Consider the following 26,711-nt stretch of genomic DNA (forward strand, 5'->3'; position numbering starts at 1 on the left):
ACCTATTCTGTTTGATTTTACCCTTTTCTAAAATTATATTTTACCTTCTAGTTTTCATCTTATGCCTTGTACATTTTTTACTCCTTGTAGTCGTATGTACTTTGTGCATTGAGACTGTTTGTCTTTTCAAAGCATATTCATGGCCAGTGTTTGAGGGCACTGAGGCACAATGGCATTAGGTGACTTGTCTAAATGATTTATGGTCAGAGCTATTGATCTTAGTTCTGATTCCAGAGATACTTTTGGCATTTCATTTGAGACACTGTCTGCCTTTACGCTTGCTCATATTTGTCTATGGTGGGCAGAGACCTTCAGAAGCTACCTGGAATGTTCTCTTGCTCCTGGGGCATCTTAAAACAGGCTAGCTGAAGAAGAGTGTCACCTCTTAGGCTCCCCAGGAAAGAACCTTATAGTCAGGCAGTTTCTGGAGACATTCCTTTACAAGTGACCCATCAACTGTTCTCTGGAATCTCCAGCCAAATCTGATGCAGCTCAGGTTTGGAACAGGCTTCTCTGAGGTCCTTCTAGAACCACTGGATTCCATGCCATCTATGTAATCAATCTCTCTATCTTCTGTGTAGGCTGGCCTTAATTTCTATCCCTCTGCTAGGTAGAAAGTCATACTTGTGGCTGGTAAGATTTCAGGCTAGAACCAGGATATATTTATCTCTTGAGGTATCCCATGGAGTGGAAAGAACCCTGGGAAGAGTCAAAAGACCTCACTTTGCATTCCGCATCAGGCTTTATGACCTTAGGAAAGTGGTTTAACCTTTCTGAGCTTTGTTTCCTCATCCATAAGTTGAGAATACTAATGCATAATTGATGAGGAAGTTATTCATGCTAAAAGTATCTGTAGTGAAGCAGCATCTGGTCTTGCTGATCAGGGTGAATGTTCAGAGAATGTTTGTTTCCTTACTCTCTGTCCTAGTTTAGGGCATGGCTCCTTCCTTCAAGTCTAGTCTGACAAGAAAGTGTCTTCCCTATAACCACTATGATAAAATGTCTCTTTAGAGATGGTGACAGCTGTAAAGCAGCAACCTGCTGCTGAATCTTTGACATTAGCTGGCAGTTCTATTTTAATTTTAAGAACATCAGTAATGTCAGTAAGAGATTTTCTGCAATACCCTTCCTGGCACCCAAAGAATAGCAATATCATGTCTAGCCATGGCCTTTGGTTCTCTGTCTTGCTGCCCCTACTGGTTCTAGCCTCAGCTCTCAGAAACCTAATATCTAGAAGGAGATTCTGCATCATTGGGGTATGGCACTCACCCGGAGCCAAGTTTAGCCTGGACCTCAGATATTGGCTTCTTCCTTCAAAAAGTTCCCCTGACAATGCAGGGAACTTCCCAGCCCCATCAATGAAATCCAAGAGTATTCTAGTACTGCAACAGAGGGAACTTCTCAGTTGGCTAGGCAGATGATAGTGGTGATGCCAAATTCATGATGCTGACTTGGGCTGCTGAGGGCCTTTCTGCCAAGATCAAAGAAGAGAGGGACGAGGTCTTCAGTTGTATATCAGAAAGTCTCTTATGGACACAAATGTCCTTACAATGAAAATAGAATTGGCTGTTAATATCTAAGATTAAACTACATCTCTCTTGAATCTCTCAAATATAAGCTATTTGGTCCTGCTTTTAAGATAAGCATAGGTTGCAGTATTTCTGTGGGTGTTTTCCTTTTCTGGGACTCTTTGAGTCTGAGAAGGTTATTAGTAGAAGCTCTTTACAGTTAAATCATTTGCTTCCTATCACTCAAAAGTAGGTCTAGAGGAGACTAAAATATATTGTTTTTCCATGTTTTGAAACAGAATTGAAAACATTCCAAAGATGAGAAAGTCTAGTTTTGAGATTCAGTTGCAGAAAAGAAATGACAGGAGCTGGAGATTGGGTGTGGCTCCTCCCACCCTTGCAGCTCTGAGATCTGCATTTCCTGACTGCGCACTCCATTTAGGAAGGGACGTGTACAGCCACAAACATAGCCCTGACACACCTCAAAGGGCAGAAATCCTGAGCTAGAGGCTCGTGCTGCTGCATATTCATGAATGCAAATCAGACCCCAGGACTATAGCTCTTGACTGAGATTTTAGATCTGGGAATTATCTGAGCTTCCTGCAAGTTTCTGTAGATTGTATTAGCTAAAAGGAAGATGGCAAATAGAGAGTGAGCTAAAGATCCTTTCTTCATACCTATTTGGTATGAAGGTTTTTCAAAGATTCAGTTATTTTTTTTTTTTTTTTTTAGCGGGGAGAGGGGTGAGAGGCAGAAGGAGAGGAGAATCCCAATGCAGGGCTCTATCTCAGGACTCTGAGATCATGACCTGAGCCATAATCAAGAGTCAGATGCTTAACCAACTGAGCCACCCAGACACCCCAGAGAGATGAATGTTTCCTAGAGAGAAGACCCCACACTGAGTCCTTTTGGTCTGGGTTAGTACAGGCCTTTAGCTGTGGAAGGGAGCTGGGTGACCTATGCTATAGATTATAAGTGAGTCACCAGCATACTTGAATGGTTAATGCTGGAGTGTAGCTATTTTATCCATTACTGTATCTCCAACCATCAGCACAGTGTCTGGCACATACTACAAACTCAGTAGATACGTAATAAATAAATGTTTCCCTAATTTTAGCATGTAATAGTTTTCTATCATTTACTTTGGGCTCTTCTTTTAGTGCATTAGCTTTCTCCCTGTGAGTATATTGTAAACTTTTGAAAGGCAGGGACAGATAAAAATCATTAATAATGGGAATTACTATTTACTGAGTGCATACTCTGGTAACAGGCCCTGTAGGGGACATACCCTCCCCCACACCCCACCCAATATCATTCACTCATCCTCACAGCTCCATAAAACTGATCATTATTGCCATTTGACAGATTAAGAATCAGGCTCAGAGACATTAAGTTACTTGCCTGTGGTCACACAGCCTATCCATGGCAGAGTGTGAATGTGCAAGTTTGAATGTTTGAGTCCAAAGCTTAGGGTAATAACTTCAAAACCACACTGATGAAATCTTCTCCAGCACACGTCATGATCTACAGAGAATTAAGTGCATTGTAAATGTCAGATGTGAGCCATGCTTGGCAAGGTTGGCTTAGGTAAAGATCTGACTTGGAGGAAGTTGCTTTCCCCCCTTTCTATTTTACGTATTCACAGAACTATTTGAGAGCTGGCTTCCCACTGCCAAACCCCATTCAGGTCTGTCCGTCCCAGGAAGTGACCTATCCCTGGATTTCCCCAGACCTCATTGTAAAAACTTACTTGTTAATATTGTTAGTTGGCATTTCTGAATGCTTTTGACGAGTCAAAAGACAGGCTGAGCTCTTTTTATAGGCTGTCTTGTAATCCTAACGATGATTCTATGACTTGAGTTCTCCTATTATCCTCATTTCAAAGATGTGGAAACAGAGTTTCAGGAAGGTTAAATTACAAGTAACATGGGCAAGGTCATGGAATGTGACCTTTCCGCACTATGATCGTCTACCCGTTCTTTGCTTCTGAGGCAATATGGTCCCACCCAAAACTTCCAGTCATCAGTTTTAAAGCTTCCCCTCATTACCACCGAGTCTCTCATTTGTTCTTCATATCAACTGTTTGTTTAGGGCAGACCCTAAGGCTCAGAAAGTTCCAAAGACAACTTTCTGATACAGGCCTGGAAGAAGGGACTTGGTCTCCTGACTTCAAGCCAAGCACTCTCTTTATTGCAATAGACCAACCTCTACAGGCAACATATTTTCTCTGAAAAGATGCCTTTCACCAACCAAGTTGGTGAAGAGGGAAATGGAAGACCCCAATTGTAGGATCATAAGGGGTTCTTTGAGGGTAGAGGAACTATCTTTGTATTCCACAGACTTGCTGCCAGGGCTGTTTGCCATCTGTTGCTGGAAACTGACTTTAATCCATGTTATTCCTACAAGTACTGGAATCATGTCAGAAGGGGGTTAGGGTGTGTACTATTGTAGGGCCCTGGGAAGTTTGGATATAGGAACTCATCTTTCTTATAATGCAGAAGCATTTGTGTGAGGTTCAACATTTCCTGTACTGCCATTTCTGGTTCCTTTTCTGGCATACCGTGCACAATTAAATTCAGCTCCTTTTATTAAAAATATCTTGTGTAGTACAATTCCTTCTAGTGTAGTATGGTTATTTTGTTTTTCTTTTTTTTTTAATTTTTTAAATTTATTTATGATAGTCACACAGAGAGAGAGAGAGAGAGAGAGTGAGAGGGGCAGAGACACAGGCAGAGGGAGAAGCAGGCTCCATGCACCGGGAGCCCGACGTGGGATTCGATCCCGGGTCTCCAGGATCGCGCCCTGGGCCAAAGGCAGGCGTCAAACCGCTGCGCCACCCAGGGATCCCTATTTTGTTTTTCTATCCAACCTTCAGTTTATCTATTCTTCAAGTGTGGAGATGTGGAAAAATGATTTTCACCAAATGATGATACTATTCCCCTCAAGTCCCCTCCCCCCACTGGTGATATTTTCAGCAATTTTTTGATCTTTTTTGTATGCTTTTCTGTATTGCTTACTTTCATATTAATAATTTTAATATTTCATTTTAAAATGTTATCCTTTCTTTTCTTTTTTTTTTAAAGGAGGAAAAACCGTTATAATAGTTTTCTTTTTTTAAAAGATTTTATTTATTTATTCATGAGAGACACAGAGAGAGGCAGAGACATAGGCAGAGGGAGAAGCGGGCTCTATGCAGGGAGCTCTATGGGACTCTATCCAGGGACTCCAGGATCATGCCCTGTGCTGAAGGCAGATGCTTAACCACTGAGCCACCCAGGTGTCCCAGTTATGATAGTTTTCAAAGAGAGAGGGCTAACTAGTATATGGGTCATTTCCTGCTTTTTGCAGGGATTCCCCAAGTATGAAGCCCAGCTAGAATCACTCCCTGCACCAGCAGTGTGTCTCACACTTAGGATGACCCTATATCGTTTTTTGCTTAGGCAAGTCCCAGTTTATGCCTATTATCTCAGTGTCATTATTATGAGTGCTTTCTTTTCGCCAGTGTTTCAGATGATAAATAGCATGGTCACTCTACTCATACCAAAGCATGTGGCCCCAGTGCAAAGGATGGGGCTTCCTATTTTGTTTTTGTGGATGCATGGAATCTGGGGCCCGAGAGACCTGTGGGGACAAGGGGCTACCACATGTTGGACACAAAACAGGGAGACAAGCTACTTGGAAATGTAGCTATCTACTGATATTGAGAAAGAATTCCCAGTGCTTCCCTCAGAGGTTATGTGTGGGCAGAACGGCTAATGACAGTCACTCAGGTGCATTAGGTACCTTTGCTAGGTGCAATTAGGACTGTAATTGCAGAGCAAGGATGCAATGGTTCAGCAGCAGTGTTCTCCATTGGGAGCATAGCAACAAGGCAGGCTCACACCTCCCTCTCGTTGTATTCTTTAAACGTGCTCACGGCACAGAGCCCACCACCCCCAGCAAAAAGCAAAAGCCATCACCGCAGCTCAGAGGCACACCCATCCCCTCCTCCCTGTGTGGCTCCTAGGAGGCTGCTGCTCCACTGGGCTTCAAGTTTTCTTGCTCTTGAACCTTTCAGTGACGAGAACAAGGCCAGACTCCGGGAAGAGAGACCCTGGGATCTGGGGAGGGTCCTCTAGCTTGTCCTCTCTCAGGTCTGTCAGGTAAAGTTGTGGCTTTTCAGGGAGTCCTCTCTCTGCCTGCCTGCTCCCCTTTCCCTCTCTACCTTCTTTTTTCCCTCCCTCCCTTAAAGTCACTTAATACTAATATTAATAAACAATTGTTCAAATAATCCCAAGGGTACTTTTACTTCCCCATCCACTTTAAAGACAAGGAAAACTACCCTAAAAGATATTAACTAATATAGAAACCTCAGATGCTGGTAGAGCTGGGATGTGACCCACGTTTGTCGGTCCATCTGGCCCTGGAATTCAGTAAAACATAACTATTATGCGCTACTATTTTTCATATGGAATGGGTGGCAGACTAAAACGGGGTCACCTTGCAGAGTTTGGGGTGAGTGTGGTATGGCATGGAGGTCACTGTTCTATTCTCTGGCACACTGGAACATGGAGACTTTAAGGAAGGAGACATATTAAGGGATCAGACAAGGTCTGGATTGACCAACCCAAAAACTATTGATGTGCGTTTATTAACCGCTTCTTTCCTGAGTAGATCATTCAGTATTCAATGTAAAGTTTAGGGCAAGAAGTGCTATTTAGCACTTATTTAGCAAAGCAACCTTATAGCTGCAGAGAAAAATGATTCCCCTTTGTCATTAATTTCAGTACTTTTCTTCAAGACCTTAATTTGGACTTAGGGCTTCCCCATTAGCTATATAAATGGGATTAATGACTTGATTCCAGCAGAGAACATAAGGTACTTAAGGAACTGTTTCAGCCTGATGATGCATTATTATTACTAGTAAAAGGTGGAAATATTAGCATTTTTATGGCCCCTTATTTGCAGAGACTATTTTGATGGCTTATTCACACACATATTATAAGCCTAATGGTCATTTGGTGCTCCCCCATTTGTCATGCTTGTATGTATTTTCAACATTAAAAATTTTGTAGTACTAGGACAAGTCATGTCCACAGAATCCTGCAACTAGCCTGTCCTGTGTGGTTCATACAATGCATATCTCCCCAGCTGAGGGTCCTGATCAACTCTTCACCCACCTCTAAAGGCCTCTGCAGGGTTGTATGGGTTTAGGAACCCTGGAATCAGTTGTCTTCTGCTGGTGGGAAGTTTAAATGATGCTTTTTCTGGCTCCCTAGGTGGGAGAAATGTGGCACAGCCTCCCCCCTGGGCAGTGAGGAGTGGAGCAGTTGGGATGGTGGTGACCTTTATTTCTAGTTACAGATTTTGATTTACTATTTTTGCTCTATTTCTATAGTTTTTTTTTTAATGTACTGTAATAGGCTTAGACTTTCTTTTTTTGAGGTATACGATCTTTAACTGACTACTGTAGCAGCAGAATTTATTTGGGGTAACAGGGTAGAAGCTGGTTTGCTGTCACTGATGTTTCCTGCCACTTTGCATTGTAATATCACTTCTAAGACCTCTACTTCCTGCTTAACAAGTTGGAGGACCATGATAATAACAATAAGACATTTATCAGATACTTAAATGCCAAACACTTTGCTAAGCATCTTAAATTCATTGTCACATTTACCACTTACAACAATGTTATGAAATAGATCCTGTTTTTATTCCCATCATACAGGGGATGGAGCTCTGAGTTTTAAATGGCTTGCTCAGCTCATCAGTTAAGCCAGCACTTAACCCAGTAGTCAAACCCGGCTCTCTGACTCCACTGGTAGCCATGCTGCTCCTCAAATCTATTGAATCTCCAAGTTTAGACAGAATTCTGTGCTGGATTTTGACAATAGCTGCTTATAGTTTAGTTTGACTTATGGGTTCTTTAGGGACTTTCTGTGACTTCAAATTACCTATATGCAAAGAGTTAAAACCCACAGAATGTCAGTGCTGGCTGCTTTTTTTTTTGTCATAGTTTTTGCTTTTCCTGTTTCTAATTTTTTCCCCCTTCCAAAATGATGGTCTGGACCCCAATTTTGCTTTCTTACTTAGTTTAGAAATCTGAGTTTTCTTCATTTTGCAGTCAGTCCCTCCCATTATAGTGGGCTTTGGGGGTATTGCTTCCTTACCACTCATTTGTGTTAATGAGGTAACATGTCAGTGGCCCCCAATTATCCGTCTTCTTCTCTGTCTTCACCCTGACACCTGGCAATTTATTAGTGAGGAGTCATGGTTTACGGAGCAGGGCTGGGATGAAGAGGACCAGCACTCAGGTCAGGGAACTTTCCTGGATATCAGGAGTTCCTCCACACAGGTTTAGAGGAAACACCCCAAGGTTGAAATCCGCAGGTGGCAGTGCTGTGACTGCCAAGGGGCAGGAGTAGGAGGAGGGGGGGGGCACTTCTCGGCCCCTGAGGCTGCAGGGCTACTATGTCGCTCTTGGGCTGGATGTTGGTGGTGAGCTCCCACAGACGCTGTTACTGCGCCCTAGAGGCCAGGCGAGGAGCTTGGGGTGGCCTCCAATTTTTCTTCTTACCGAATAGGAACACTTTGAGGCTTCGGGAATTGTGCAAAATTTAACCAAGAGTGTCTTGGGAAATTCCAGCCTTGCATTTATGTGCCCCTTCCTCTGACCTTGTGGCCAGGCCAGGGTCCACGGGGGAAAGTGATGCTGAGGTGTCGGTACCTTCACATCACCTCCGTCGGGGGACAGCCAACTGCTGTGCGTGGGAGGAGGACAAGAGGAACTCTCAGGAGCGCCCCTCAATGGCCCACCTGCCAGTTCATCCACACCTTAGCCTTATGAACCACACACCCAGACCCTCATTTTACTAACGAAGAAATGGTAAATGATTTGCATCCCTTGTCATTGGGGGCGGGGGGGGGAAAGTGAATTCGGTGGGGCCTTCTGACCAGCCTCGGGGGCGGCCTGGGGAGAGGGTCCTGTGCCCGACAGCCCAGGCCCATCCACCCCCCTCAGGGAGCGAGTCCTCCCGGAGTTAGCTGGGGCTCCTCCTTCATCACCCGGAGGATGTTTTCTTCCCACTTGGGGTGGGAATTTCCCACGTGCTTCAAGTGGGCAGAGGATGAGGGACAGTCCTGAATCCTGGCTCTTGATGAGGCAGCGGGTTTCTTTAAGTGACCCAGGGAATCCTCAGACCCAGCTTTACTTTGGAAAGAAATAACCTGGTCCCTTCTCCCATGTTCAGCAGGAGAGGAGGAGGGTCCTACGCAAGGAGGAAGGGAGGACCTGTTTACTGAGCCCCTACTAGATGCATACTTTGTGCTAGGCTCTTGCAGGTTGCTGTTGCTGCTGCTGCTGCTCCTACTCCTCCTCCCCTCATTCCTCTCATTCCTCTTTTCCTTTTCTCTGGTGCCTAAACACTGTTTAGGGAAAGTGGAATCCTGGAAACAAACCTGAGAGAAGTCATTTGGCTTGGCTTTTGCATGGTTTTCATCACACAAGGCATTAGGTTGAGTACTTCATGAGTCTGAGGTTTTTGGGACTCTTAAAAGCACATGATAAGAGCTGGGGACTCTGGGAGCAACAATATTGCCTTTGCTTTGCCTCTTGGATGTTATTCTTTAGTCCCCCCTCCCCCCCAAGGCATTCTTAGGTGTCGCTGTCACCCAGCTCAGGAGATGAAAGACAACAGGGATCTTAGTTATTGCACTTCTATCCCCCACTCCCCCCAAAAGTTAAAAAGAACAGCATGGCTGCACAGCTGCCACAGTGGCCTGGAGTTCTGTGTCACTATAATGTTGTATAGTGTGGACCTCTTACAGGGGAGAGGGGACTGTCTACATGGTCTCTACCCCATTCCTAGTACAGATGTTATTATAACAGCCTTATTGTCTTCCATAGAAGAATGTCACCTTAGAAGTCTGTGTTACTTGTTTTTTCCCACCAAATTTTAGTTAACATACCATGTAATATTAGTTTCAGGTATAGAGTGTAGTGATTCATTACTTATACACAACACTCTTTTAATGTTCTACAACTCAAAGCTACTATTTGTAGCATTGAGTTAGATTCATTAGGTTTCTCCCCAACTTCTAAAATCCACTAAGCCCTGAGGAAGAATATCTGAGGGAACTGGGGATGAATGGATTTTCCTGCTTTCAAAGGAAGCTGGTGGAATTCCAGGAGTGGGGTCTTCACCAGGTATAACCCACATATCTGCCAGCAAACCTGATGCTCCACAAACATGATATTAGGTGAACTTTCGGGCCTTTAGTGTTATCTTCATTTATGTTCCCTATATTATATAGTAAGATTACCTGCCTCTTAGCTGATAGTTGAGTCTTTGGATAAGAGAATTGGGTTTTATTTCCACTTCAACCTGCTTCTGATGCAGAGTTTAAGGTGAGATATCATGAGGCCTGTGGTTAAAAAATGACCTGTATCAGGTAAGTGCCCACTGTTTTCCATTATGACCTTAGAGGTGTACTTGGTTCTATTGACAGTGCTCTGGTGCTCCGAGGTTCCCTGAGTTTTATATCAGACTGAAACCTTGGTGACGAGTTTGTTTAGCTTGACTTGATCTCCTATTGATGAAACATTTGCATGAAAAATATGCACGTGTATCTATTATAACAATAACGACTTAGTGCCTATGATGCAAGCATGGGTTACTATTATTCAGATTGCAAACTCCACAAATGCCCCACTGTAGGGAGAGGGTTGGAGCAAAAAGCCAGCTTATACTGCCTTTGTCAGGCTGTCAACCTGGAGGAGCATGTATTGTCTCTTGCACACCAGGAACCGTGTGGGCTTGCAGTAGCCCTGTTATAGTGCTACTGTTATAAACACTATGGCATTTAACCTGCAGAAAAGCTGATCAAAGAATTTATTATTATCCTCACTTTACAGAAGGAACAATTGTCTCAGATAAGTAAAATCATTGACTCTACTTTTATGGTATTGGAGAAGGATGGTGGAGGTTGAAAGGTGGGATTCAGATGGTGCTGAATTGGAAATGGGGATATTACTATGAACTCATGTTTTCTGTTTTTTTTTTAATAGATACAGAAATAAATATAAGCTAAAACAATGACATGCCACAAACAATGAATATATTTAGCGTCCAGATCTTTCTTCCTACATATTATTCTCCACTTGTTGAAACCAGGTCTTCTTGAGGAAATGGCTATTCTTGGGCTGGGACAAAAAAAAAAAAAAAAAAAAAAATGTACAAGATGGGCCTGAAAGCCCAGAAGATAAAGATGTGCTCAAGGATGATCAAGAATGATAGGAACATGGCCAAAGTACATAGAAGCCAGCTTGAAGGGCCCCACTGACCAAATTGGGGGATATTACAACATGAAAATAAACAATGATAAAATTGATTATTAGCCATTGAATAAAATAAGAGACCATGAGACCATAATAATAGAAACAAACAAATTAATAGAGCATAGTATAAAGAGCTTTCTTACTGGAACAATAATTGGGCCAAATTACGCAGTTGAATTTCAAACCATGGTCTGTGCAATTGAAGATCTTATATTTATTCTCCCTGTGTCATGGGGACTCTCTACTGTAACACCAAGATTTGTTGGTAGGGAAAAGTGAGATGTCTTCACTTAGTGGGACTGGATTTAAGGTGGGCTATACCAGCCAGTTGATATTTTTGATATTTTGCATGCACTTTTCCTGGGTCATTTTCAAAGGATCAGCCAGTGTGCAAAAATCTTCAGAGAAGAAACTCGTCTTCGATTGGTTCTTTTCTGCTTTTGCTTTTAGAAGCAATGCAGGGATTCTGTTGTTGTTGTGGTTGTTTTTATGACTATGATTGTGGCAAGAGAAGCATAAAGCTCAAATAAAATCACTGGAGGGAGGTAATGGGCAAAGCTAAAGCAAAGATTCCAGAAAGTGCCAAACACCAGGCCCCAGGAAGATCAAGAAGTAAATCTCCCAAAAGATGTTCTATAATGTTGTGGCTCTGTCATCTTCCTTGTTGTGGCTTCTCTGAGTCTCTCTGTCCCATTCTGTGTCACCTGGTCAGCTTTGACTGAGACTCCAACCTTCGTGAGAGTGTTGTGCCCATGAGCCCATAATGTACTTCCAGGACTTTTAACTGTACTGCCTGGAATTTCCAGTGTTTCTTGGTTAAAAATCCCCAAATGCAAGGAGTCTTATTAACTTTATTCATTTTTAAAAATCAGGCAGTTCTCAGTCCATTGATGTCCACTGCTCCTTAGGTATCGATTCATGATCTAATCAGAAGAAACTGGTTGAAGAGGGTGAGGGATTGAATGGATCACAGGTTAAAGCACATGCTCTGTAGGGATTATGGGTAGAGTGTTTCCATACTGGGAACAGATGGGCCCTAATAGACTCAAAACACAGTAAGAGTTGCTGTAATTACTATCCCATTGCAGTGATAAACTTTGACAAGATAATTCTTACGGTGAGGAGGAAGACACTATAGAATGGCTGCTATAGTTTTGAAAATGAAAGAGAACATTTGTTTGATTATTTGCATCCTCTGTGTGTACTTAACTACTATCCCTTTAAGAATTTTAGGCTGGGGGCCCCTGGGTGGCTCAGTCAGTTAAACATTCCACTTTTGATTTTGGCTCAGGTCATGATCTGAGGATTATGATCTCAGGGTTGTGAGATTGAGCCCCACATCAGCCTCTGCCTTGAGTATAGATCCTGCCTAAGATTATCTCTGTCTCTCTCTCTCCCCTCCTGCTGCCCCTCCCCCCTTCCAAAAATTTTTTTTTAGGCTGACCCCTGAGAGTAACCAGGGAACCTGGACAGAAAGGAGCCCCCACACTCATTAGTCAACTTTGAAATTACTCTAGGACCTACTGCCCACTTTCTGGTTCAGACCTGGTTTCTCATCTATTTTTTTTTTTAAGATTTTATTTATTTATTCATGGGAGATAGAGAGAGAGAGGCAGAGACACAGGCAGAGGGAGAAGCAGGCTCCATGCAGGGAGCCTGACTGTGGGACTCGATTCGGGGTCTCCAGGATCACGCCCTGGGCTGAAGGCAACGCTAAACCGCTGAGCCACCAGGGCTGCCCTCATCTATTTTCTTTGGCTGAAGATCCCTGCACTAACCCTGTTTGGGTTGCAATAAAATCTCAGATGCTTTTCTTGGCCAGGGAATCCTTTAAGTTGCTAATTTCTGTACACATCCTTGAGTGCCACCTGACTGTACTGAGTCTTGATATTTTTTCCTATTTTTAACTGTTAACATTTACTGAAGATGTGTTACATGTCAGGCATTATGCTAAGCTCCCTTTTTGTGTTAACTTTGATGTTAACTCCCACTCATGTAGCATTATTCCTATTTTATGGATGATGAAATAAAGTTTAAGAAAGTTAAATAACTTGCCAAAGCTAGCTCAACTATTAAATGTCCAAGATAGAATTTAAACCTTTTATGTCTGAATATATGAACCTATAAATTTCTGCCTTGCAGTCTACTTGTCAGCAGCAAAGACCTAGCACTTTCTGCATATAGTGACTGTTTGTCCAGGTGTGATGTATGTCTAAGATGGGTCTCCCTACCTAAGTTACCTCAGAAAATTCATCTCTTGAGTTTTTCAGACTCAATCCTAGTTCTCAAATATTTTTCTCTGTCTGGACCTTCATTGTGTTCCAGTTCTAAGCCATATCCCGTGATATTTTGTTATTCCCCCTGGCCCTCCCCACCCCCCATTCAGCTCCAGGTTGGTTTCCAAAGAAAAGAAGTTGCAGTGTTTTTTTTTCTGAACTCTAGACCCCTGCATTTTTACTGATGATAATGGGCAAAACAATATGCCTAAGATAAATTCTGAAGCAATTGGCCCTGTTACAGGAGGGAAGTAACTACATGGACCCTGGTCTTTTTTGGCAATCAGTTTGCTTGAGAAAATTTGATAAGAATAAAAAATATAGTTGACTTGGCTGACATCTCTGAATTCCTATATTCATATCTGTGCCCCTGGCCAAACAGCACTAGATATTGAGGAAAAAAATGGCATCTTTAATTTGCCAATTACAAAACCTGCCCTATTAGTAAAATTTTTAAACTAAAATTGTTATAAAAAAGTTTTTGTGCAGGATATCCAGGTAATGCCCACTTTTCAGGCAGCGTCTCACGATCCTTCTCTTTTTTAGTTACTCCCTGGGCTCTGAGATTAAATGTAGTCATCAAAGTCTAGACAAGATTTCTGGGGTGCTTCCCCCTCAAGGAGTCAGGCTGAGTGTAGGCGATTGTGATTGCACGGAAGCTTGGGTGAGCAAGGGTGAATCTGAGCACAGAAGAACTCAGAAAGCCTGACTCAGCATTAACCTGGCTGAGCTCTGCCAAGAGATGGCCCCCCCCACTTTTTTCCCCCCAAGTAATAGCTTTTTATAAGTGATAACATTAAAAAACACCTCCATAGTTTACCACTTTAATTTAATAAAGTAACATGTGGTACCTGAACTGGCTAATGATGTCAAGGCCTTTGCATTTGGGGCAAGCTAATTTCCTCTGAGCATGAGAGGTCACTCTTAAAATGAGGTGAAAGTCCTTCCCTAACTAGTTCATCCAAAACATGCTAACACAATTAAGGCAGTCAGATGATGACATTTTAGCCACTAAACTGCCAAGGAAAGATTCCCATTGAAGCTCCTGCAAAAGAAATATAAGCAACTATCAAAACTTGTGGCTCTTTGTTGGAAACCACATCCTCCCATTTTTTTTTAGACTGAACATGAGAGTAAATATGAATAGGGAAGGGCAAAGTTTGTCTACCCGCAGCTCCCAAACCTGGGGAGAGACAACATGTTATTTATTTAAGAAACTTGGGATAAGACCTGGGATTATAAAACTTCATATGTCATCTCTGATGGGTTGGAGATTTCTTGTCGGCCAGTTTTCCTGACAAATACAACTTGAGAATCACTTAAAGAAATGGTTTTTAGGTTGCTGAGAAATCATTAGAAGTTCTTAAGTCTGTGGTATATTCAGGATCTTCCTTAGATTTTTCTTCGGATCAAATCAAAAGAAGAACATTTCTTCTATAAATAAATACATTACTACTCTTGGAACTAGAGTATGACTAGAATCTTAATTTAGTGATTGATAGTAATAATACTGGCAACAGGAAATAATGCTAAGGCTTTATGTATCAACACTCATTATTTTGTTAGTTCTCCACATTAAAACCTATGTAGGGTTTTAATAGTGTGGTCTTACAGACCTACTCTAAGCCCCTCCTGACTTTTTTCTACGTTTTAACTGACTCCAGCCCAAGAAGGGTGGAATAATGTATCTGCTTGGTAAATTTGTAAGGAATTGTTTGGGCATGCTTGGTCAGCCTCATTATCTTTTTCTCTAGAGCGGTAACTGCCTTCGGAAAGGAGGATCTTTAATTGGCACCATCCTGCAATGTGGGGAAGTAACTACTCTTGCCCCATTCACTGTGGTTAGAGAAACAACTATATTTTGAACGAGTCTTCTGTTTTTGTCTTTATTTTCTTTTTCAATGACATGGTTTTATTTTTCCTGCAGTATGATAAATTCTCTTTCCTGTTAACTCTCCTCCTTTCTGCCATTCTCTGTAAAATCTTCCTGTCTCCTCAAGGTTATTTATTATAGCAGATATAAATATATATGTTAAATATGGGGAATGCTTACTTTTGCTACTAAACTTTGCTTCCAAACAAACGTAAATTCATTCATTCCAACTAAGGATATGGTCATGTGTAGTATTCTCCAGGTGACTCAGTGAAAGTCTCCTACTAACCACTCTTTTCTTTGCCCTTTCCCTTTTGCCAGTCATTGATTGTTTTTCATTCAATTTACCAACACCTGTTACTTGCAACTTGATCAAAAGGTGATTTCATTCTGCTATAAATAAGTGGTGTTTACTTTTCTATAGTCTTACTCAATTGTAAGTTTAAGGAAAGGACAAAGTGTTATCTTTATTTCCTGCAACTCTAGATTCCATCACAATGCTAAGCACATTTTGTGTATTAGGTAAATGTACACATTAAACTGAATTGCATAGAAATTGTTTTTCCATTATGTAGGTAGTACATACCATTGTAAAAAAAAAATGGGGCAGTCTTGGAAAGTACGAGAAATAAATGAAAATAATTTATAATACATCTACCAAAAGTTATTAGCTTTAGTCTTTTTTAAAAACAGCTTTAGTAAGGCATAACTTACATTCCATAAAAAGAGTAGAGGTAGAATTCAATGAATTCTAAGTTTATATGATTTCATAGCAATAACCACAGTACAGTTTTTGGACACATCCATCCTTCAAAAAGTTCCCTTGTATTCATTTAAATCATATTGTAATAAATACATTTAAGATACACAGCTGGCCACCAAAAAAAATCAAAGATACATAGATGGCTGTCAAATTCTATGTAGAATTTTGTACTTAAAAAAATTCCTAATATATTTCCCCCATGGAATCAGGAACATAAAATGTAAACATTTGATTCTCTGCATCACAATCTATTAATTGTGTGCTCCAAATTACCATATTGATTCTAATTTTATTTCAGTGTAAACTATAATTGAGTATTATGTATTTGTGTATGATTTCCTCAAGTAAAAAAAGTATCGATTAACATAGGTAAAATCACTGGATTTTGACATACCACTTTTCATGTAATTGATTTTCAAAATTTACAACTTTCTTCCCCCAAAAGATCATATAAAAGTGATTATTGCCACCTTTAAGTATAAAGAGTCTTTGTAATTATGTAAAATTATATAAACCTTTGCAAATTTGAAGGATGATTCCAGAGAATGTGACTGTGTCTTGCCTTGGGGCTGATATGTACAGTTTGGAGCATATCCCATGAGAATGTGTTTGAGGCTGAGTTCAGCCTGTGCTGAGCCAGTCAAGCCTACCAGGGGGCTGCATCCACCCAAGATTCACCTTCTCTACACCATGCAAAGGCACAGCCTACTCACCAAACTATGTGCTTATTTGGTAAAAGCACTTTTACCTAATTAATTCAAAGGCTTCCTGAAGGCCAGCTGGGGCCCTGATGGGGATCTTTAGAATGGTTACCATCTGGGACACCTCGGCGGCTTAGCAGTTGAGCATCTGCCTTTGGCTCAGTGTGTGATCCTAGGGATCGAGTCCCACATCAGGCTCCCTGCATGGATCCTGCTTCTCCCTCTGCCTGTGTCTCTGCCTCTCTCTGTCTTTCATGAATGAATAAATAAAATCTTAAAAAAAAAAAAAAAAGAGGATGGTTACCATCCGAATCTTTGCTTGCTCTTCAGGCACTGCTTCCAGAAAGCTCATCTATGGAGACTAACTTAAAAGAAGGCCGGGTGAACAGCGCCGTCTAGGGAGCTTGGAAAAAGTTCTCCATGATTGACCTGTTCAGCCTTATCTGTCATTGCCATTCATTTGGGTTCTTCCCCGCAGCACCCATACTTGTTGCCATCTTCACGCTGAATTTCTTCACTCTGCTGCCATCTGTATTTTTCTCTGTCCAAATATTCCTCATTCTTTAAGATTTGGCACACCAACCTCTTATGATGCAGAACCTTTATTTGTCACCCCAGTTCTTGACTATGCTTGGCGTATAATTACCCCAATTAATTATCCCACTTTTCCCTTCCTTAAATGTAGAGCATTTTTTGTCATTATACCATATGGTAGTTGAGTGGGCATACTCTGAAGCTAGCTGGGTTTGCAACCTGGTTATGTTACTTAACCAGAGAGGTCTTATAGTGTTTTCAAATCACTGTGAGCCTCAGTTTTCTTGTGTGTAAAAGAGAAATAATAATAATGATGCCTACCTCTTTGGGTTTTTATGAAGATCAACAAGTTGATGATACTGTTTTTGGAAAAGTACCTAATGAATGGCTATTTTTATCTTTTATGTGAATTATTTTGTTTTGACAAATATAAATTGTTTGAGAACAGTAATTGTATCTTACATTTCTTTCTATTCTCAAAGGCAGAAGCTACTTTCTACTTTCCAGACAAGTAATACTAAATTCAGAGAGGCTGTGACTCACTATTGGTGGAACTGGCATTAGGGCGGGGTTCTACTGGTTGCAGCTCTGTGTTTTTTCAATTTTTACCTTTTTGTCATCAATATTATTTTGTTCATAATGCAGTAACAATATTAGTAGTTATAACATATATGTCTTCAAAGTGTGTTATGCACAGTATTTTTAAATTTGTGCAGGTAAGCTTTCTCTTTCTGTTTTACATAAATGAGAGGTCATACATTTCATATAATGACCTAGATATTTTTCCTCCATTTCCCCCCAGGCATCCTCTTCCAGCCCATGAAATACATTTCAGTGCTGTGTTTTCTTAACTTTAAATAAGATACAACAGTGAGTGTTCAATCAAAACAATTCTAATTGGTTACAAACATAAACATAACCTCATTTCACCCATATTGTTAGAGGAGTTAATTGGACCTACAGAGCCACCAGCTAAATACATTGGTTTATGCAAACAGTGAATCTAATTTCCTCTAAAGACATCTCTCTGCAGGAGCAGTTGAAGGAGATAGGAAGGAGAGAAAATTTTGGGTAGAATTTCAAAAAGTCAATTTGCTGTCAATTATCTGCTCTTACTAGATAGACTTGGAAAAAAATCATTATATGATTTATGTGAAAAAATGTATTTGTGTACACATAATGCTTTTCAAATAGGAAGAGTATTACCAATAAGGAAATAGTACATTTTACACTGTAGTTGAGCTCAGCCAAAATTGACAGGGATGGACTTCCCCCTTTTCTTGATCTATTCCCCCAAAATCTTTCATCAATATTAAGAGTTTAGTACTGGGAGACTTCCAGGAAAGATGGCAGAGCAGGAAGATCCTAAGCTCACCTCATTCTACAGATACAACTACATAACACCTACCTCAGTGTAAATTACCCAAAAAACAATCTAAAGACTGGCAGAGCAGACTCTCCACAGCTAAACGTAGAGAAGAAGACATAACGAAGGTAGGAGGGGTGGAGACATGGTTGGGACTTAAGTGGGCCTGCTGGACTGCCCATATGAGGGAGGGACATGACAGGATGGAGAGGGGAGAGAAACAGACACCAAGTACCCTAGTGGGTAACTCACACAAAGAAGACAAATCCCCATTAACTTTGGCTTTGAAAAACCAAAGGGGCTTAATTTCTTGAGTTCTTACAACCTGTGGGGCTTAACACCTGGCACGTTAAAAGTCAGTGGGAGAGATGGGGGTTAATAGGGAACAGTCCTTGCCCCTAAAGAGACAGCATGACAAATAGCCCCTTGAAGGTGTAGCATAGAAGCTGCAGTTTTAAAAATGCTGGGGTATATAGGAGGACTTATTTACTAATTTCAGAGTGTGCTAAAGGGGCAGGGATCTTTAGGAGACTTCTCTAGGAGCAAGGTTGCTGGCAGGTGCCATTGACCTCTTCTGCCCTCCCTAACAGCCTGCCCATGCTGTTCTCCTGCAAACATGCCCTTTCCAGCTAAATCTCACCTCCAGGTCCTCTCCCACAGCAGATCTGAACAAACCTTGGTAACATTGCACACCTCCCCCCTGCACTCTTCTGTGGATCTCCTCCTTCAATCAGGCCTGTGAAGCTGGCTATGGGTCCCCTCCTATAGTACGCAAGGGTAGATCTTGTTGGCACTGTGCACCCTGACTCCACCCCCTCCTGTAGACTTGCCCCTTCCAGCTCTGCCATAGGAGTTTTCTAATGAAACTCCAGGTCTCCTCCCACAACAGACCAATGTTGCAAACCTTTCTAATAGTACATACCCTTATCCCGTGTTCTCTCATGAATCTGCCTCCCTCCAGTGCACCCTTGGACAGAGCCCACCCAAAGCAGTGCCATAGCCTGGTAGTGTGCAAGGAGCCCCAACAGTGGCCAGGACTACTTCAAAATGACTCCTGTCCTGAGGAGAGGGAAAGATAACTACCTATACCAGTCTGACTGTAGCCCCTGTTCTGACTACAGGCCCAACTACTAATGAAAGCTTCTTGGGGGACAACATAGGGAAAGCTCCTGAAGTTTGCTGCTACTGCATCTCAACTCAAGCCCAAGGTGGCTCCAGACTGGTCCAATAATACCACAGGGACCAAACACTGCCCACAGAAGGCAAAGGGAACCACCGCGGATGACTGGACTGAAGGCAAAAGGTGCTCAGCCACAATAGTAGGGCACACTCAATGCACATAGGAGAAACCCCTGAAGCAGCAGGTTCTAATGAACAGGAGGCATTGCCATCCAGAGAACCATAGGACCTTTTTTTTTCCCCATAAGGCCACTACTTTCAAAAGCAGGAGACATAACTGACTTTCCTAACAATAGAAACAAACACAGAGATCCAGATAAAATGAGAAGACAGAGGAATAGTCCCAAACGAAAGAACAGGACAAAAATCACAGCAAGAGAGCTAAAATAAATGGATAAAAGTACTATATCTGATAGAGAATTTAAATTAATGGTCATAAAGATACTCACATACTTGAGAAAAGAGTGGAAAGTGAAAAGAAATCTGGGGTACCAATACTTATATTGGACAAAGAAGACTTTATTTTTTTAAAGCATGTATGTTTTATTTATTTATTTTTTATAAATTTATTTTTAATTGGTGTTCATATGCCAACATATAGAATAACACCCAGTGCTCATCCCGTCAAGTGCCCACCTCAGTGCCCGTCACCCAGTCACCCCCACTCCCCCGCCCGCCTCCCCTTCCACCACCCCTAGTTCGTTTCCCAGAGTTAGGAGTCTTTCATGTTCTGTCTCCCTTTCTGACATTTCCCACTCACTTTTTCTCCTTTCCCCTTTATTCCCTTTCACTATTTTTTATATTCCCCAAATGAATGAGACCATATAATGTTTGTCCTTCTCTGATTGACTTACTTCACTCAGCATAATACCCTCCAGTTCCATCCACATCGAAACAAATGGTGGGTATTTGTCGTTTCTAGTGGCTGAGTAATATTCCATTGTATACATAAACCACATCTTCTTTATCCATTCATCTTTTGATGGACACCGAGGCTCCTTCCACAGTTTGGCTATTGTGGACATTGTTGCTAGAAACATCGGGGTACAGGTGTCCCGGCATTTCATTGCATCTGTATCTTTGGGGTAAATCCCCAGCAGTGCAATTGCTGGGTAGTAGGGCAGATCTATTTTTAACTCTTTGAGGAACCTCCACACAGTTTTCCAGAGTGGCTGCACCAGTTCCCATTCCCACCAACAGTGCAGGAGGGTTCCCCTTTCTACACATCCTCTCCAACATTTGTGGTTTCCTGCTTTGTTAATTTTCCCCATTCTCTCTTGTGTGAGGTGGTATCTCATTGTGGTTTTGATTTGTATTTCCCTGATGGCCAGTGATGCGGAGCATTTTCTCATGTGCTTGTTGGCCATGTCTATGTCTTCCTCTGTGAGATTTCTGTTCATGTCTTTTGCCCATTTCATGATTGGATTGTTTGTTTCTTTGGTGTTGAGTTTAATAAGTTCTTTATAGATCTTGGAAACTAGCCCTTTATCTGATATGTCATTTGCAAATATCTTCTCCCATTCTGTAGGTTGTCTTTTAGTTTTGTTGATGGTATCTTTTGCTGTGCAAAAGCTTCTTATCTTGATGAAGTCCCAATAGTTCATTTTTGCTTTTGTTTCTCTTCCCTTCATGGATCAATCTTGCAAGAAGTTAACTGTGGCCAAGTTCAAAAAGGGTGTTGCCTGTGTTCTCCTCTAGGATTTTGATGGAATCTTGTCTCACATTAAGATCTTTCATCCATTTTGAGTTTATCTTTGTGTATGGTGCAGGAGAGTGGTCTAGTTTCATTCTTCTGCATGTGGATGTCCAATTTTCCCAACACCATTTATTGAAGAGACTGTCTTTTGTCCAGTGGATAGTCTTTCCTTCTTTGTCGAATATTAGATGACCATAAAGTTGAGGGTCCACTTCTGGATTGTCTATTTTGTTCCATTGATCTATGTGTCTGTTTTTGTGCCAGTACCACACTGTCTTGATGACCACAGCTTTGTAGTACAACCTGAAATCTGGCATTGTGATGCCCCCAGCACCACTGCTATTCAACATAGTACTAGAAGTCCTAGCCTTAGCAATCAGACAACAGAAAGGAATAAAAGGCATTCAAATTGGCAAAGAAGAAGTCAAACTCTCCCTCTTCGCAGATGACATGATAGTTTACATAGAAAACCCAATAGACTCCACCCCAAGATGGCTAGAACTCATACAGCAATTTGGCAGTGTGGCAGGATACAAAATCAATGCCCAGAAGTCAGTGGCATTTCTATACACTAACAATGAGACTGAAGAAAGAGAAATTAAGGAGTCAATCCCATTTACAATTGCACTGAAAAGCATAAGATACCTAGGAATAAACCTAACCAAAGAGATAAAGGATCTATACCCTAAAAACTATAGAACACTTCTGAAAGAAATTGAGGAAGACATAAAGAGATGGAAAAATATTCCATGCTCATGGATTGGAAGAATTAATATTGTGAAAATGTCAATGCTACCCAGGGCAATTTACATGTTTAATGCAATCCCTATCAAAATACCATGGACTTTCTTCAGAGAGTTGGAACAATTATTTTAGGATTTGTGTGGAATCAGAAAAGACCCCGAATAGCCAGGGGAATTTTAAAAGACAAAGAATACTTTAAAACAGGGTATAACAAGAGACAAAGACACTATATAATCATCAATAGAGGAATCCACAAGAAGATGTAATAATTATAAATATTTATGCACCCAATATGAGAATGTATATATATACATATATATGTATATTATATATATATATATGTAGCAGCTAATAACAAAGGAGGTAATCAATATGATACAATAATAGTAGGAAACTTTAACATGTCACTTGCATCAATGGATAGATTATTGAAATGGAAAACCAATAAGGAAACAATGGCTTGGAATCACACATTGGACTAGATGGATCTAACAGATATATTCAGAACATTCCATCCTAAAACAGCAGAATATACATTCTTTTCAAGTGCACACAGAATATTCTCCAGAATAGAACACGTATTAGGCCACAAAACAAGTCTCAATAAATTCAAAAAGATCAAAGTCATACCGTGCATCTTTTTCCACCACAATGCTATGAGACTAGAAATTAACTATAAGAAAAAATCTGGAAAGAGCACAAAGACATGTGGGTTAAACACCATGCTACTAAACAATGAATAGGTCAATCAAGAAATCAGAGAGGAAATAAAAAAATAAAACCCACATGGGGACAAATGAAAATGAAAACACAGCAGTCCAAAATGTTTGAGATGTAGCAAAAGCTCTTAAAAGGGGGAAGTTTATAGCAATACAGGCTTATTCAAGAAGTAAGAAAAATCTCAAATAAATAACCTAAAGTTACAGGTAAAGGATTGAGAGAAAGAACAAACAAAACCCCAAACCAGAAGGAAGGAAATAATAAAGATCAGAGCAGAAATAAATGATACAGAAACTGAAAAAACAATAGAACAGATCAATAAAACTGGAAGGTGATCTTTGAAAAGGTCAACAAAATTGATAAACTTTTAGGCAAATTCCTAAAAGAGAGAGAACTCAAAAATCAGAAATCAAAGAGGAGAAATAATAACCAACATCACAGAAATACAAAGAATTATGAAGAAATATGAAAAATTATATGCTAACAATACAGGGCAGCCTAGAAGAAATGGATAAATTTCTAGAAATATAACCTCCCAAATCTGAATCAGGAAGAAATAGAAAATTTGAGCAGACTGATTACCAATAATGAAATTGAATCGGTAACAGTATATTAGCAAACTAAATCCAACAATACATTAAAAAAATCATTCACCACAATCAAGTGGGATTTATTCCTGGTATACCAAGGTGGTTCAATATTCACAAATCAATCAATGTGATACATCACATCAACAAGAGAAAGGATAAAAACCATATGATCATTTCAGAAGACAGAAAAAGCACTAAACAAAGTACAACATCCATTCATGATAAAAACCCACAACAAAGTAGGTTTAGAGGGAACATACCTCACCTCAGCTTTACATGAACATACCTTTCATAGCTTTTAAAAAGCTTATTAAAAGCTTATTAAAGCTTTACATGAAAAACCCATAGCTAACATCATACTCAATGGCAAAAAAAAAAAAAAAAGAGCTTTTCCCTTAAGATCAGGAAAGACAAGAATGTCTACTTTTATCATCTTTATTAAACATAGTACTGGAAGTCCTAGACACAGCAGTCAGACAAAAAATTCAAATTGATAGTTAGGAGGTAAGGAAGAAGTAAAACTTTCACTATTTGCAGATGACATGATGCTATATATAGAAAACTCTAGGGATTGCACACACACACACACACACACACAAACTACTAGAACTGAAAAATGAATTCAGTAATGTCACAGGATACAAAATCAATGCACAGAAATTTGTTGCATTTCTCTACACTAATAATGAAGTAACAGAAAGAGAAATTAGGAACAGTCCCACTTACAATTGTACCAAAGATACTAATATCTAGGAATAAACTTAACCAAGGAGATGAAAAACCTGCACTATAAAACAGTGATGAAAGAAATTTAAGATGACACAAATAGAAAGGTATTTCATACTTATGGATTAGAAGAACAAATATTGTTAAAATGTCCATGCTACCCAAAGGAAGCTACAGATTTAATATAATTTCTATCAAAATACCAACAGCATTTTTCACAGGACTAGGACAAATAATCCTGAAATGATTATAGAACCACAAAAACCCTAAAGAGCTAAAGCAATGTTGAAAAAGAACAAAGCCAAAGTAACACAATCCTAGATTTCAAGATGTACTACAAAGCTGTAGTAATCAAAACAGTGTGCTACTGACACCAAAATAGACACATGGATCAGTAGAACAGAAAAGAGAGTCCAGAAATAAACCCACAATTATATAGTCAAATAATCTTCAATAAAATATGCAAAAATATGCAATGGGAAAAAGACAGTTTCCTCAACAAATGATGTTGAGAAAATGACAGTTTTGTGCAAAAAAATTGAACTGGACCACTTTTTTTATACCATACACAAAAATAACTTAAATTCTAAAAGGAATTAAGGCCAAAATGTGAGGCTGGAAGTCATAAAAATCCTAGAAGAGAGCACAGGCAGTAATTTCTCTGACGTTGACCATACTAATATTTTTCTGGATATGTTTCATAAGGCAGGGGAGAGAGACAAAAGCAAAAATTAACTATTAAGATTACATCAAATTAAAAAGCTTCTGCCCAGCAATGGAAACATCCAAAAAAACTAAAAAACACCCTACTGAATAGGAGAAGATATTTGCAAATGGTGTATCTGATAAAAGATTAGTATCCAAAATATATAAGGAACTTACACAACTCAATACCAACCCCCCCCACAAATAATCTAATTAAAAATGGGCGGAATACATGGACAGTTCTCTGAAGAAGATGTACAGATGGCCAATAGACACATGAGAAGATGCTCAACATCACTCATCATCAGGGAAATGCAAGTCAAAACCACAATGAGTTAGATATCACATTACACCTATCAGAATGGCTAAAGTGGAAATCTCAAGAAACAAATGTTGTCAAGGATGTGGAAAAAAATGAACTGTTGTGCACTGTTGATGGGAATGCAAACTGGTGTAGCCTCTACTGAAAAGAGTATGGAAGTTCCCTCTGATCCAGTAATTGCACTACTGGTTATTTACCCAAAGAATATGAAAAAACTAATTCAGAGGAATACATGCACCCCTACATTTATAGCATCATGATTTACAATAGCCATATTGTAGAAGCAGCCCAAGTGTCCACTGATAGGTAAACGGATAAAGAAAATGTGGTAAATACTGCTGGGGATTTACCCAAAGATAGAGATGCAATGAAATGCTGGGACACCTGCACCCCGATGTTTATAGCAGCAATGTCCACAATAGCCAAACTGTGGAAGGGGCCTCGGTGTCCATCGAAAGATGAATGGATAAAGAAGATGTGGTTTATGTATACAATGGAATATTACTCAGCCATTAGAAATGACAAATACCCACCATTTGCTTCAACGTGGATGGAACTGGAGGGTATTATGCTGAGTGAAGTAAGTCAATCAGAGAAGGACAAACATTATATGGTCTCATTCATTTGGGGAATATAAAAAATAGTGAAAGGGAATAAAGGGGAAAGGAGAAAAAGTGAGTGGGAAATGTCAGAAAGGGAGACAGAACATGAAAGACTCCTAACTCTGGGAAATGAACTAGGGGTGGTGGAAGGGGAGGTGGGTGGGGGGTGGGGGTGACTGGGTGACGGGCACTGAGGTGGGCACTTGATGGGATGAGCACTGGGTGTTATTCTATATGTTGGCAAATTGAACACCAATAAAAATAAATTAAAAAAATAAATATATGGTAAATATATATAGTGGTAAATATATATAGTGGAATATTTTTCAGCCATAAAAAAGAATGAAATCTTGCTATTTGCAATGACATGGATGGACCTAAAGAGTAGAATGCTAAATGAAATTAGTCAGAAAAAGACAAATACCCTATGATTTCACTCAATGTGGAATTCAAGAAACAAGGCAAAGAAAAAAAGACATGAACTAAGAAACAGACTCTTAACTATAGAGAACAAAATGATGGTTCCAGGTTGGGAGGTAGGAGAGGGGATGGCTGAAATTGGTGAAGGGAATTAATAGTTCACTTAATATAATGCACACCAAGTACTGTACAGAATTGTTGATTCATGACATTATATACCTTACATGGGTGGAAGGATGGGTTAAATAGGTGATGGGAATTAAGGGGTGTACTTATATGTTGAGCACTGGGTAATGGATGGAAGTGTAGAATCACTATATTGTATAAATGAAATTAATATTACACTGTATGATAACTGGAATACAAGTAAAACCTTAAAGAAACAATATTGTTTGTATACCTTAAGCTAATATATGTTGTATGCTAACTATACTGGAATTAAATAAAAGAGTTTAGGAAATTTAGAACTGACAAGTCTTTTTCTTTCTTTTTTCCCCCTTCTTTGTTATGTTTGCTGTATGAGCATACACGTCTTTTAAGAAAGACAAAAGTAAAATTATATTTATTTAGCCTTATTTGACTTAGAATTTGCTCAGATTACATCTATCTTTAGCAAGTTAGAGAAACTTTTTAAGATTCATTTTTTTTTAACCTGTGAAAGGGGTGAGAA

The 26,711-nt window shown here is 40.1% G+C and overlaps 1 long non-coding RNA gene across 1 annotated transcript in view; it reads right to left on the bottom strand.

Moving 5' to 3' along the window:
• Positions 1-2,908: 2,908 nt before the first annotated feature.
• LOC144301132 (uncharacterized) overlaps positions 2,909-26,711 on the bottom strand; it is a 93,682-nt gene continuing 69,879 nt past the window's right edge. The window contains exon 5 of the long non-coding RNA XR_013367864.1: positions 2,909-3,032. This is a non-coding gene — a long non-coding RNA (uncharacterized LOC144301132). The remainder of the gene's footprint in view (positions 3,033-26,711) is intronic.

This window comes from Canis aureus, chromosome 29, assembly GCF_053574225.1.
Source record: "Canis aureus isolate CA01 chromosome 29, VMU_Caureus_v.1.0, whole genome shotgun sequence".
NCBI classification, from domain to species: Eukaryota; Metazoa; Chordata; class Mammalia; order Carnivora; family Canidae; genus Canis; species Canis aureus.